The sequence below is a fragment of the Rhinatrema bivittatum genome, chromosome 14, assembly GCF_901001135.1.
Source record: "Rhinatrema bivittatum chromosome 14, aRhiBiv1.1, whole genome shotgun sequence".
Taxonomy (NCBI): Eukaryota; Metazoa; Chordata; class Amphibia; order Gymnophiona; family Rhinatrematidae; genus Rhinatrema; species Rhinatrema bivittatum.
Genome location: NC_042628.1, coordinates 68,612,026 through 68,624,000, shown reverse-complemented (window position 1 = coordinate 68,624,000; position 11,975 = coordinate 68,612,026). Strand labels below are relative to the sequence as shown.

Below are 11,975 nucleotides of genomic sequence, written 5' to 3'. Positions count from 1 at the left end.
TCGACCATCCACTCTCTCCCCCCTGTTCGCCTGACTTATCCCTTCTCCTCCTTCCCCCGTTACCCCTTCTATTCCTCTTCACCCGGCTGCCACCCTATCCCTCGGTTTTCCCCCTCCCCCCCCCTCTCCACCTCCACCCCCCCTTTATACCCTTTGAAGAAACCTTTTCCCAGTGTTTTACCGCCTTTGCGACGTTTCGTTTCTTCCGTAACTCTACTTAGTTAAGTGATACCTCCGTAAGCCATCTGTACATAGTCTCCCTCTATTCCATTGTATTCTCTCCCCACTTAATTCCTTTAACTATGCTTCTCTCTCCTTCCCCTCCTCATCCCCCTTCCCCACACCTTTTCCTAACCCCTCACCCACTTTCCCTCCCCCTCCTCTCCCTCCCCTTTCTCCCCCCTTTAAATCTCCGCTCCCTTGGTTCATTTCTGTACTGTTCTAATCTGTTCATTTTGTTTTTTGTTCTTTTTGATTAGTAATATTATATCATATTGTTTTATATTGTTATATTGTTATACTGCTATTTTGTTTTACTGTATCTCCCATCTGAGTTCTTTGTAAACCGGCATGATGTGCTTCACGAATGTCGGTAAATAAAAGTTAATAAATAAATAAAATAAATAAATAAAATAATGATCCATTGGCTGAAAATTCGGATTGGGTGGTCAGACGTCATAGTCAGACTAAAGAATAAGGAGGAGGTGATATGGCACTCTGGGGTTAAAATATTAAATAGGCAGATGGGAAAGTGGATGGGGTGGGAAAGGGATTCTGGGTACGGCATCCTTGGTCATGGGCAGTTTATTTTGCGGGGACGGGGTCCATTTGTCCAAAGTTGGCATGGACTTGTTCAATAACTCCCTGCAGGAAGGGCTGGAGCAGGAGATCAGGAAATGGTAGTTGGCCGCAATGGGGGAACAAGCCAATTTAGGCGGCTTGTTTAGTGGCTGAAAACCCGAGCCCATGTTATGTTGGAATGTGATTGGGCATTGGTGTTGGGGGGAGGGTGAGCCTCGTGTAGTTGGGGGGGCTGCTAGACGGGATGACCGTGAACTATGGGGCTAAAGTTCCCGGTAGAGTTTACTCTCGCTGGTTTGAGGCGGAGTAGGCAGAAAAGGGGCGGGGGTGGATCTTCACCACTGGGGGCAAGGTGGTGAAGTAAAGGGGAAGGAGGAAAAGGGGAGGGGCCAATTTTGTTATGGTTAATGGTTGTAAATTGTAAGGGCTCGGGTTAGGAATAAACTGCGGCCTATTTAAAGACCATTTTACTTGTGTCTAGTGTCATTATTGGGGAAGGGACTGCAGATGAGCGCACGTATTGCCTCCCCATGTTATGAAAGTGAATGCTGAATGTGAATGTGGCTGAAGGTAAGCCATTTATTTTGGACAATTTGCTTGTGGAAAATAAAGCTTTATGTTATAAGAGGCAGAGTCCAGCATGTGTCTGTCCTCTCAGAAGTTACTGAGCAGAGCAGCATCTAATTATGATAGCATGTTTCATATGTAGTTGCATACTTTCTAACAAGCTTTAGCTTGATGTGCTTGCCATGTCTTTTGTTTTTTTCCAACTTTCACACTAAACCACCTCCCCCACAGCCTCATCCAGTCACCACCAGCACCTTCAGGAATCTCTAAGCTGTGGACCCTTGTATCCTCTCCACTATTGTTTTTATCTCCCTTCCTTCCACTATGTTTTCTGAGTCAGTTGATGAGGCAATTTCTTCTTCCGACATTATATTCTCCTATTTGCCCTTCACCTTACCCGTCCTGTAAAGCGCAGCAAACCTCAACCTTGACTCACCCCCAGATTGCTCACTCTTCAGAGTGTCTCTGGCTAAACTTCTGTGCCCTTACAGACTTCATACATTTCAAATTCATGCTGACCTCCTTCCTGTCTACTATTGCACTTGCCAAACATGACTACTCCATCTATCTGCCAAACTCTCTTTCCTCCAATCCTGGCCATCTACTTACCACACTCAATTCCCTCAGGCTTTGTCTCCCATCCCCTGTTCCTCTTCATTCTGCCCAGACTATGACTGACTACTTCAGTGACAAGGTTCACAAAATTAGTTTCATGTTCTCAACTATGTCACTTCTATCTCCCCTCCTCTGCCACTCTCTCCACCTTTTCTGAAGTCACAGTGGAGAAACCTGCCCATCTTCTCTCTTCCTCCACTCACAACTGGTTCTTTTGACCCCATTCCCATATGGCTCCTCATCTCCATTTTCCCTGCAGTCATCCATTCTATCTGCCACATCCTCTATTACTTTCCATTGCAACTGTCCCCACAGCCTTCAACATTCTGTGATCACAACACTCCTCAGAAAAATTTCACTGGACCTTACCAGCCCTACTAACTATTAGAACATAAGAACATAAGAAATTGCCATGCTGGGTCAGACCAAGGGTCCATCAAGCCCAGCATCCTGTTTCCAACAGAGGCCAATCCAGGCCACAAGAACCTGGCAAGTATCCAAACACTAAGAAGATCCCAGTGCTACTAATGCAATTAATAGCAGTGGCTATTCCCTAAGTAAAATTGATTAATAGCCGTTAATGGACTTCTCCTCCAAGAACTTATCCAAACCTTTTTTGAACCCAGATACATTAAGCCCTTACCACATCCTCTGGCAACAAATTCCAGAGCTTTATTGTGCGTTGAGTGAAAAAGAATTTTCTCCGATTAGTCTTGAATGTGCTACTTGCTAACTTCATGGAATGCCCCCTAGTCCTTCTATTATTCGAAAGTGTAAATAACCGAGTCACATCTACTCGTTCAAGACCTCTCATGATCTTAAAGACCTCTATCATATCCTCCCTCAGCTGTCTCTTCTCCAAGCTGAGCAATCCTAACCTCTTTAGTCTTTCCTCATAGGGGAGCTGTTCCATCCCCTTTATCATTTTGGTTGCCCTTCTCTGTACCTCCTCCATCGCAACTATATCTTTTTTGAGATGCGGCGACCAGAATTGTACATAGTATTCAAGGTGCGGTCTCACCATGGAGTGATATAGAGGCATTATGACATTTTCCGTTTTATTAACCATTCCCTTCCTAATAATTCCTAACATTCTGTTTGCTTTTTTGACTGCTGCAGCACACTGAGCCGACGATTTTAAAGTATTATCCACTATGATGCCTAGATCTTTTTCCTGGGTGGTAGCTCCTAATAGGGAACCTAACATCGTGTAACTACAGCAAGGGTTATTTTTCCCTATATGCAACACCTTTCATTTGTCCACATTAAATTTCATCTGCCATTTGGATACCCAATATTCCAGTCTTGCAAGGTCCTCCTGTAATGTATCACAATCCGCTTGTGATACACTCTGAAAAATTTTGTATCATCCGCAAATTTGATAACCTCACTCGTCGTATTCCTTTCCAGATCATTTATATATATATATTGAAAAGCACCGGTCCAAGTACAGATCCCTGAGGCACTCCACTGTATACCCTTTTCCACTGAGAAAATTGACCATTTAATCCTACTCTCTGTTTCCTGTCTTTTAACCAGTTTGTAATCCAGAAAAGGATATCACCTCCTATCCCATGACTTTTTAGTTTTCTTAGAAGCCTCTCATGAGGGACTTTGTCAAATGACTTCTGAAAATCCAAATACACTACATCTACTGGTTCACCTTTATCCACATGTTTATTAACCCCTTCAAAAAAATGAAGCAGATTTGTGAGGCAAGACTTCCCTTAGGTAAATCCATGTTGACTGTGTTCCATTAAACCATATCTTTCTATATGCTCTACGATTTTGATCTTGAGAATAGTTTCCACTATTTTTCCTGGCACTGAAGTCAGGCTCACTGGTCTATAGTTACCCGGATCGCCCCGGAGCCTTTTTTAAATATTTGGGGTTACATTGGCCACTCTCCAGTCTTCAGGTACAATGGATGATTTTAATGATAGGTTACAAATTTTAACTAATAGATCGGAAATTTCATTTTTTAGTTCCTTCAGTACCCTAGGATGCATACCATCTGGTCCAGGTGATTTGCTACTCTTTAGTTTGTCAATCTGGCCTACTACATCTTCCAGGTTCACAGTGATTTGGTTCAGTTCGTCTGACTCATCACCCCTGAAAACCATCTCCGGAACTGGTATCCCCCCAACATCCTCATTAGTAAACACAGAAGCAAAGAATTCATTTAGTCTTTATGCAATGGCTTTATCTTTCCTAAGAGCCCCTTTAACCCCTCGGTCATCTAATGGTCCAGCCGACTCCCTCACAGGTTTCTTGCTTCCATCTCCCTCCTTTTTCCATCATGCTGTTCACTTCCACTGTCTTACTACTATTACTACTACTACTTTTTAAGGTCCTACTAGACATAGGCAGCGTTATACAGACACACATTAGAGTCAGTCCTTGCTCAAGGAACTTACAGTCTAGTCAAGACAAATACATGACCAACAATAATCTGAAAGAAGTATAATATAAAGAAGTACTTACGATTTAAAAGCAGTTTTAAAAAGTGAGTTTTTAAACTAGATTTGAATATGGCTCAGAGAGTTAACAAGACTCATGGACTCAGGAAGTCTATTCCATGCATATGGCACAGCAAGGTTGAACGCATGGAGCCAGGAGTTGGGGTGGAGAACAGCACAGCTAAAAGCAACTTGCATGACGGATGGAGTTCACAAGGAAGGGTATAGGGAGAGAGAAGATAGGTAATGCAGAACTGCAGAGTGAATGCATTTATAGGCAAGTAAAAGAAGCTTGAACTGTATGCAGAAGCAGACAGGGATCCAATGCAGCAACTTTCTTGATCTTGTCTTTTTTTCATCTCAAGCCATTTTTGATCCACTCCTGTCTGGTTTTCGTCCTCTATGGTGTTTTGCCCTCTCTTGTAGCTTGCCAAAGTCTTCAATAACCTTTTATGGCTAAAGCCAAAGGCCTTTACTTCATTCATATCCTCCTTGACTTATCTGCTGCTTTTGAAACTGTTGATCACCATCTACTATTTGATGCTTTGCCCTCACTTGGATTTCAGGACTCCATCGTTTCTTGGTTCTCTTTTTACATCTCCCATCGCACTTTTAGTGTGTCCTATGTGGGATCCTTTTCTATCACCATCCCACTTTGTCCTGGGCCTTCTTCTTTTCACTCCTCTTTCTATAATGGTGCTCTGATCTCCTCCCATGGCTTTCAATACCATCTTTATGCTGATGATTCAAAGATTAACCTTTCTACACCAGAAATGTAATCAGGAATACAGTCCCAAATCTCAGCCTGCTTGACTGACATTGTGCCTGGATGTCCAACCACCACCTTAAATTCAACATGGCCAAGACAGAATTGTTCATCTTTCCTCCCGAACAAACTTCTCCTCTTCCCCCCTTCTCTATGTCTGTGGATAACATTGTCATCCTCTCAGTACTTCAGCCCTTAACCTTAGGTCGACTTCAACTTTTTCTCCTTCTCTACACAGGTCTAAAACACTGCTAAAATGTGTTTCTTTCACTATATCATCATCACCAAAATCCATCCCTTCCCTTTCTGAACACGCTACTAAAACACTTATCCACCTCCCACTTAGACTACTGCAAATTGTTCCTCACAGGTTTCCCAGTAAGCCATCTCTCTCTCCACTAAAATCTATCCAAAATTCAGCTGCATGACTTATCTCTTGCCAACGTCGCTACACAAATATAATCCTTCTTCTCAAATCACTACATTGGCTCCCTATCAATTTCTGCCTACAGTTCAAGCTCAAGGGTGACCAAAATGATAAAGGGAATAGAAAAGCTCCTTTATGAGGAAAGGTTAAACAGATTAAGGTTCTTCAGCCTGGAAGAGACAGCTGAGAGGAGATATGATAGAGGTCTATAAAATCATGAGTGTGGTGGAATGGGTAAATAGGGAACAGTTATTTACTCTTTCTAGGACTAGGGGACACGCCCATGAAGTTAATAAAACAAACTGGAGAAGGTATTTTTTCCCTCAGCACACAAACTGTGGAATTTATTGCCAGAACGCAGTTAGCTTAGCTGCATTTAAAAAGCGTTTGAACAAGTTCCTTGAAGAAAAGTCCATAAACCACTATTAGCAATGTAAAATTGGGAAAGCCACTGTTTATTCCTGGTTATAAGCAAGAAGGATTGGACCTAGGTTTTGGGATTCTATCAGGTACTTGTGACCTAGATTGGTCACTGTCTGAGACAGGATGTTGAGGTTTGTGGAACTTCGATGAGACTAGTTTGGCATTTCTTAGTCACTTCCAAGAGCCTTTACAGGGGAGGAGTCAAAGATGACAGCATAGTTGGATGCTGGGGAGCGTTTGCTCTCTGAACTTTGTTCCTACAGTGTCTTGTTACCTGAAATGCCTACGAAACGCAAGGGAAAGGTTCGGGTGTACCCTTCCGAACTGCCTCCTTCACTTACTGTATAACTGGAGATCATCAGGTTTATGTCCACGCCAGCATCAAATCTAGGCACCAAGGATCCTAATGTGCGAGCCGACTTGGGAGTGTCGACGTCACCGATAGAGGAGCCCAGAGCTGCGTCAACTGCCGGCGCAAAGAGCAGGAGAGGCGACTTCCGTGGAGGTCACGGAAGATGGAGCTGCGCTGGGACCCGACGGGGAGGTGGCAGCCGATAGTGCTTCCCTGCAGATTTTCGACCCTATGATGACGTCTCTGCAATCTGCAGCGATGGGAGTGGAGAGTGGAACTTCTGCTATTCATACCGAGGAAGCCAGGCTGAACTTGGCGTTAGGAACAGCTATACTCCAACCTGGCTCTTCTGGAATTGGTGAGCCATTTAAGATCCCTGCAAAGCCGGTAGTAGTGGCGATGGACGCATTGTGGGATTTGACAGCAAACTTTGGGAATGCACTTACTAATTTGAATTTAAAGACTGAATTACATTCTACTCAGTTGAGACAAGGGTTAAAAGATGTCCAGGATCAAGTTAATCTTATATCCAATAAAACAGTAGAATTAATATAAAAAAAATGCAAGAATTTAATGCTACGGTGATGAAAGACTGTGAAAGTTTGGCTAGAAGAATTGAATTTCTTGAAAACCATGCCAGACACCTAAATCTGAGAATACTGAACTTTCCTCGGGTAGTAGGAGAGATACCGTATGTGACCTTAAAAAAGTTTATGATTGATTGATGTATTAATATGTATTAATATGCCAGATGTAGACTGGAAAATCCCATCTGCAGAATCTAAAAATAGTAGAGCAATAGTGGATGCCATGCAAGTAGCTTTGTTCAAACAAATGGTATTAGAACCCACGAGAGAAGGAAATATACTCGACTTAGTGCTCACTAATGCAGATAATGTCTCTGATGTCGAGGTGGGCACCCACCTCAGCACCAGTGATCATCAAACAATATGGTTTAATATCACTAAAAGAATAGGGAAAAGAACCACAAAGACCCGAGTTTTACAATTCAAAAACACAGACTTTGAGGAAATGGGGAAGTACCTAGAGGAAGAACTAAATGGATGGGAGAATGAGAGAGATGTGGATCAGCAGTGGATCAATCTAAAAGGAGCAATCACCAAGGCAACTACTCTTTATGTTAGAAATGTAAAGAAAAGCAAAAGGAAAATGAAACCTATCTGGTTCTCAAACGAGGTGGCTGACAAAATTAAAGCTAAAAGAACAGCATTCAAAAAATATAAAAGATCCCAAAGGGAGGAGCACAAAGAAGAATATTTGATTCAACTGAGGGAGACAAAGAAATTAATCAAGTTGGCAAAAAGTCAAGCGGAAGAGAGGATTGCCAAGGAGATAAAAAATGGTGACAAAACATTTTTCAGATACATCAGCGAAAAGAGAAAAGTCCATAGTGGTATAGTGAAATTGAAAGGTGGAAATGATCAATGTGTGGAGAGAGACGAAGAAATGGCAGAAATATTAAATGAATACTTCAGCTCTGTATTCACTAAAGAAGACCCTGGAGAAGGACCATTTCTACACAAGAAGCTGGAGGGTAGTGGAATAGATGAAAATCATTTTACAGTAGAAAATGTATGGGAAGAGCTAAAGAATCTGAAAGTGGACAAAGCCATGGGGCCTGATGGGATTCATCCAAGGATTCTGAGGGAGCTCAGAGATGTGCTGGCGGGTCCGCTGTGTGACCTGTTCAATAGATCCCTAGAAACGGGAGTGGTGCCGAGTGATTGGAGAAGAGCGGTGGTGGTCCCGCTTCACAAGAGTGGGAACAGAGAAGAGGCTGGTAACTACAGACCGGTTAGCCTCACTTCGGTGGTGGGAAAAGTAATGGAGTCACTGTTGAAAGAGAGAATAGTGAAATATCTACAGTCCGGAGAATTGATGGACCAGAGGCAGCATGGATTCACCAGGGGAAGATCCTGTCAGACAAATCTGATTGACTTTTTCGACTGGGTAACCAAGGAATTGGATCAAGGAAGAGCGCTAGATGTCATCTACTTGGATTTCAGCAAAGCTTTTGATACGGTTCCGCACAGGAGACTGGTGAATAAAACAAAAAGCTTGGGAGTGAGTGCCGAAGTGGTGACCTGGATTGCAAACTGGTTGACGGACAGAAGACAATGCGTGATGGTAAATGGAACTTTCTCTGAAGAGAGAGCGGTTTTAAGTGGTGTACCGCAAGGATCGGTGTTGGGACCGGTCCTGTTCAATATCTTTGTGAGCGACATTGCGGACGGGATAGAAGGTAAGGTTTGTCTTTTTGCGGACGACACTAAGATCTGCAACAGAGTGGACACGCCGGAAGGAGTGGAGAGAATGAGACGGGATTTAAGGAAGCTGGAAGAGTGGTCGAAGATATGGCAGCTGAAATTCAATGCCAAGAAGTGCAAAGTCATGCATTTGGGGAGTGGAAATCCGAATGAACTGTATTCGATGGGGGGGGAAAGGCTGATGTGCACGGAGCAGGAGAGAGACCTTGGGGTGATAGTGTCTAATGATATGAAGTCGGCGAAACAATGCGACAAGGCGATTGCAAAAGCCAGAAGAATGCTGGGATGCATAGAGAGAGGAATATCGAGTAAGAAAAGGGAAGTGATAATCCCCTTGTACAGGTCCTTGGTGAGGCCTCACCTGGAGTACTGTGTTCAGTTCTGGAGACCGTATCTACAAAGAGACAAGGACAAGTTGGAGGCGGTACAGAGAAGGGCGACCAGGAAGGTGGAGGGTCTTCATCGGTTGACATACGAGGAGAGATTGAAGAATCTAAATATGTACACCCTGGAGGAAAGGAGGAGCAGGGGTGATATGATTCAAACTTTCAGATACTTGAAAACTTTAACGATCCAAAGACAATGACAAACCTTTTCCAACAGAAAAAAATCAGCAGAACCAGAGGTCACGAGCTGAGGCTCCAAGGAGGAAGACTAAGAACCAATGTCAGGAAGAATTTCTTCACGGAGAGAGTGGTGGATGCCTGGAATGCCCTTCCGGAGGAAGTGGTGAAGTCCAAAACTGTGAAGCACTTCAAAGGGGCATGGGATAAATATTGTGGATCCATCAGGTCCAGAGGACGCATATAAAGAGCAGGTAGTAAAATACTGCACGGAGCGGCAGTAGCCACAGAGGCATTCACGGAGCGGGATGCCAGTGGCCAGTGGTAGGTGTCCACCTTCATGGAGCGGAAGGATGTAGGGCTGTCATCTCCCAATTAAATAAAAAACAAAAACAAAAAACAAAACAGGGATGGGATCCATCAGGTCTAGAGGACACATATAAAGAGCAGGTAGTAAAATACTGCACGGAGCAGCAGTAGCCACAGAGGCATTCACGGAGCGGGATGCCAGTGGCCAGTGGTAGGTGTCCATATAAAGAGCAGGTAGTAAAATACTGCACAGAGCGGCAGTAGCCACAGAGGCATTCACGGAGCGGGATGCCAGTGGCCAGTGGTAGGTGTCCACCTTCACGGAGCGGAAGGATGGAGGGCTGTCATCTCCCAATTAAATAAATAATAAAAAAACCCAGGGATGGGATCCATCAGTTCTAGAGGACGCATATAAAGAGCAGGTAGTAAAACACTGCATGGAGCGGCAGTAGCCACAGAGGCATTAACGGAGCGGGATGCCAGTGGCCGGTGGTAGGTGTCCACCTTCACAGAGTAGAAGGATGAAGGGCATCCATCTCCCAATTAAAAAAAGAAAAGAAAAAAAGAAAAAAAAACAGGGATGGGTTCATGGGCTTATAGGTATTACCAATTATTAGGCTTTTCAATATTTGATGATAGTTAATGTGACTTTCAAGGCATTCTTCACTTTCGGTGCATGTCCGGCATGACTCCTTGCTTCAATGACAGGGGAAAAGAAAAACTGATACTTCACACATTTCCAGCATTGCCCTCTGCTTCATGGCAGAGAGCTATGCTGCCGCTTACCCAACTAATCAAACTTAATATTTCACTTGGAAGCAGCTCCAGCACTGCTCTCTACATTAATGGTGGGGGTGAAAAGGGAATTAGAACATAAGGTTACTAAGAGCCAAGAGAAACAGTTAAGTATGAGAACAAATGTGTGAAGCTTGCTGGGCAGACTGGATGGACCGGTTGGTCTTCTTCTGCCGTCATTTCTATGTTTCTATGTTTCTATGTTACTTCTGAAACAATTCCGCCAATTAATACATGTTTTTCCTACCTAAGGCGAGGCAGGCAAGAGTAGCTGAAAATATACCTTTTAATGATTTGACTAATTTCTTGGAAAGTTCTTCTGTTGACATCATAGACAGAGGAAGTTTAAAGTCAGCATGGCTTTACCCAGGGCAAGTCTTGCCTCACAAATCTGCTTCACTTTTTTGAAGGAGTTAATAAACATGTGGATAAAGGTGAACCGGTAGATATAGTATACTTGGATTTTCAGAAGGCGTTTTACAAAGTTCCTCATGAGAGGCTTCTAGGAAAAGTAAAAAGTCATGGGATAGGTGGCGATGTCCTTTTGTGGATTGCAAACTGGCTAAAAGACAGGAAACAGAGAGTAGGATTGAATGGGCAATTTTCTCAGTGGAAGGGAGTGGACAGTGGAGTGCCTCAGGGATCTGTATTGGGACCCTTACTGTTCAATATATTTATAAATGATCTGGAAAGAAATACGACGAGTGAGATAATCAAATTTGCAGATGACACAAAATTGTTCAGAGTAGTTAAATCACAAGCAGATTGTGATAAATTGCAGGAAGACCTTGTGAGACTGGAAAATTGGGCATCCAAATGGCAGATGAAATTTAATGTGGATAAGTGCAAGGTGATGCATATAGGGAAAAATAACCCATGCTATAATTACACAATGTTGGGTTCCATATTAGGTGCTACAACCCAAGAAAGAGATCTAGGTGTCATAGTGGATAACACATTGAAATCGTCGGTGCAGTGTGCTGCGGCAGTCAAAAAAGCAAACAGAATGTTGGGAATTATTAGAAAAGGAATGATGAATAAAACGGAAAATGTCATAATGCCTCTGTATCGCTGCATGGTGAGACCGCACCTTGAATACTGTGTACAATTCTGGTCGCCGCATCTCAAAAAATATATAATTGCGATGGAGAAGGTACAGAGAAGGGCTACCAAAATGATAAGGGGAATGGAACAACTCCCCTATGAGGAAAGACTAAAGAGGTTAGGACTTTTCAGCTTGGAGAAGAGACGACTTAGGGGGGATATGATAGAGGTGTTTAAAATCATGAGAGGTCTAGAACAGGTAGATGTGAATCGGTTATTTACTCTTTCGGATAGTAGAAAGACTAGGGGGCACTCCATGAAGTTAGCATGTGGCACATTTAAAACTAATCGGATAAAGTTCTTTTTTACTCAACGCACAATTAAACTCTGGAATTTGTTGCCAGAGAATGTGGTTCGTGCGGTTAGTATAGCTGTGTTTAAAAAAGGATTGGATAAGTTCTTGGAGGAGAAGTCCATTACCTGCTATTAAGTTCACTTAGAGAATAGCCACTGCCATTAGCAATGGTTACATGGAATAGACTTAGTTTTTGGGTACTTGCCAGGTT

At 43.2% G+C, this 11,975-nt stretch overlaps 1 protein-coding gene across 2 annotated transcripts in view; it reads right to left on the bottom strand.

Moving 5' to 3' along the window:
* Window positions 1-11,975, bottom strand: part of LOC115076010 (sialic acid-binding Ig-like lectin 9) — a 123,693-nt gene that overhangs the window by 109,016 nt on the left and 2,702 nt on the right. The window lies entirely within an intron of this gene.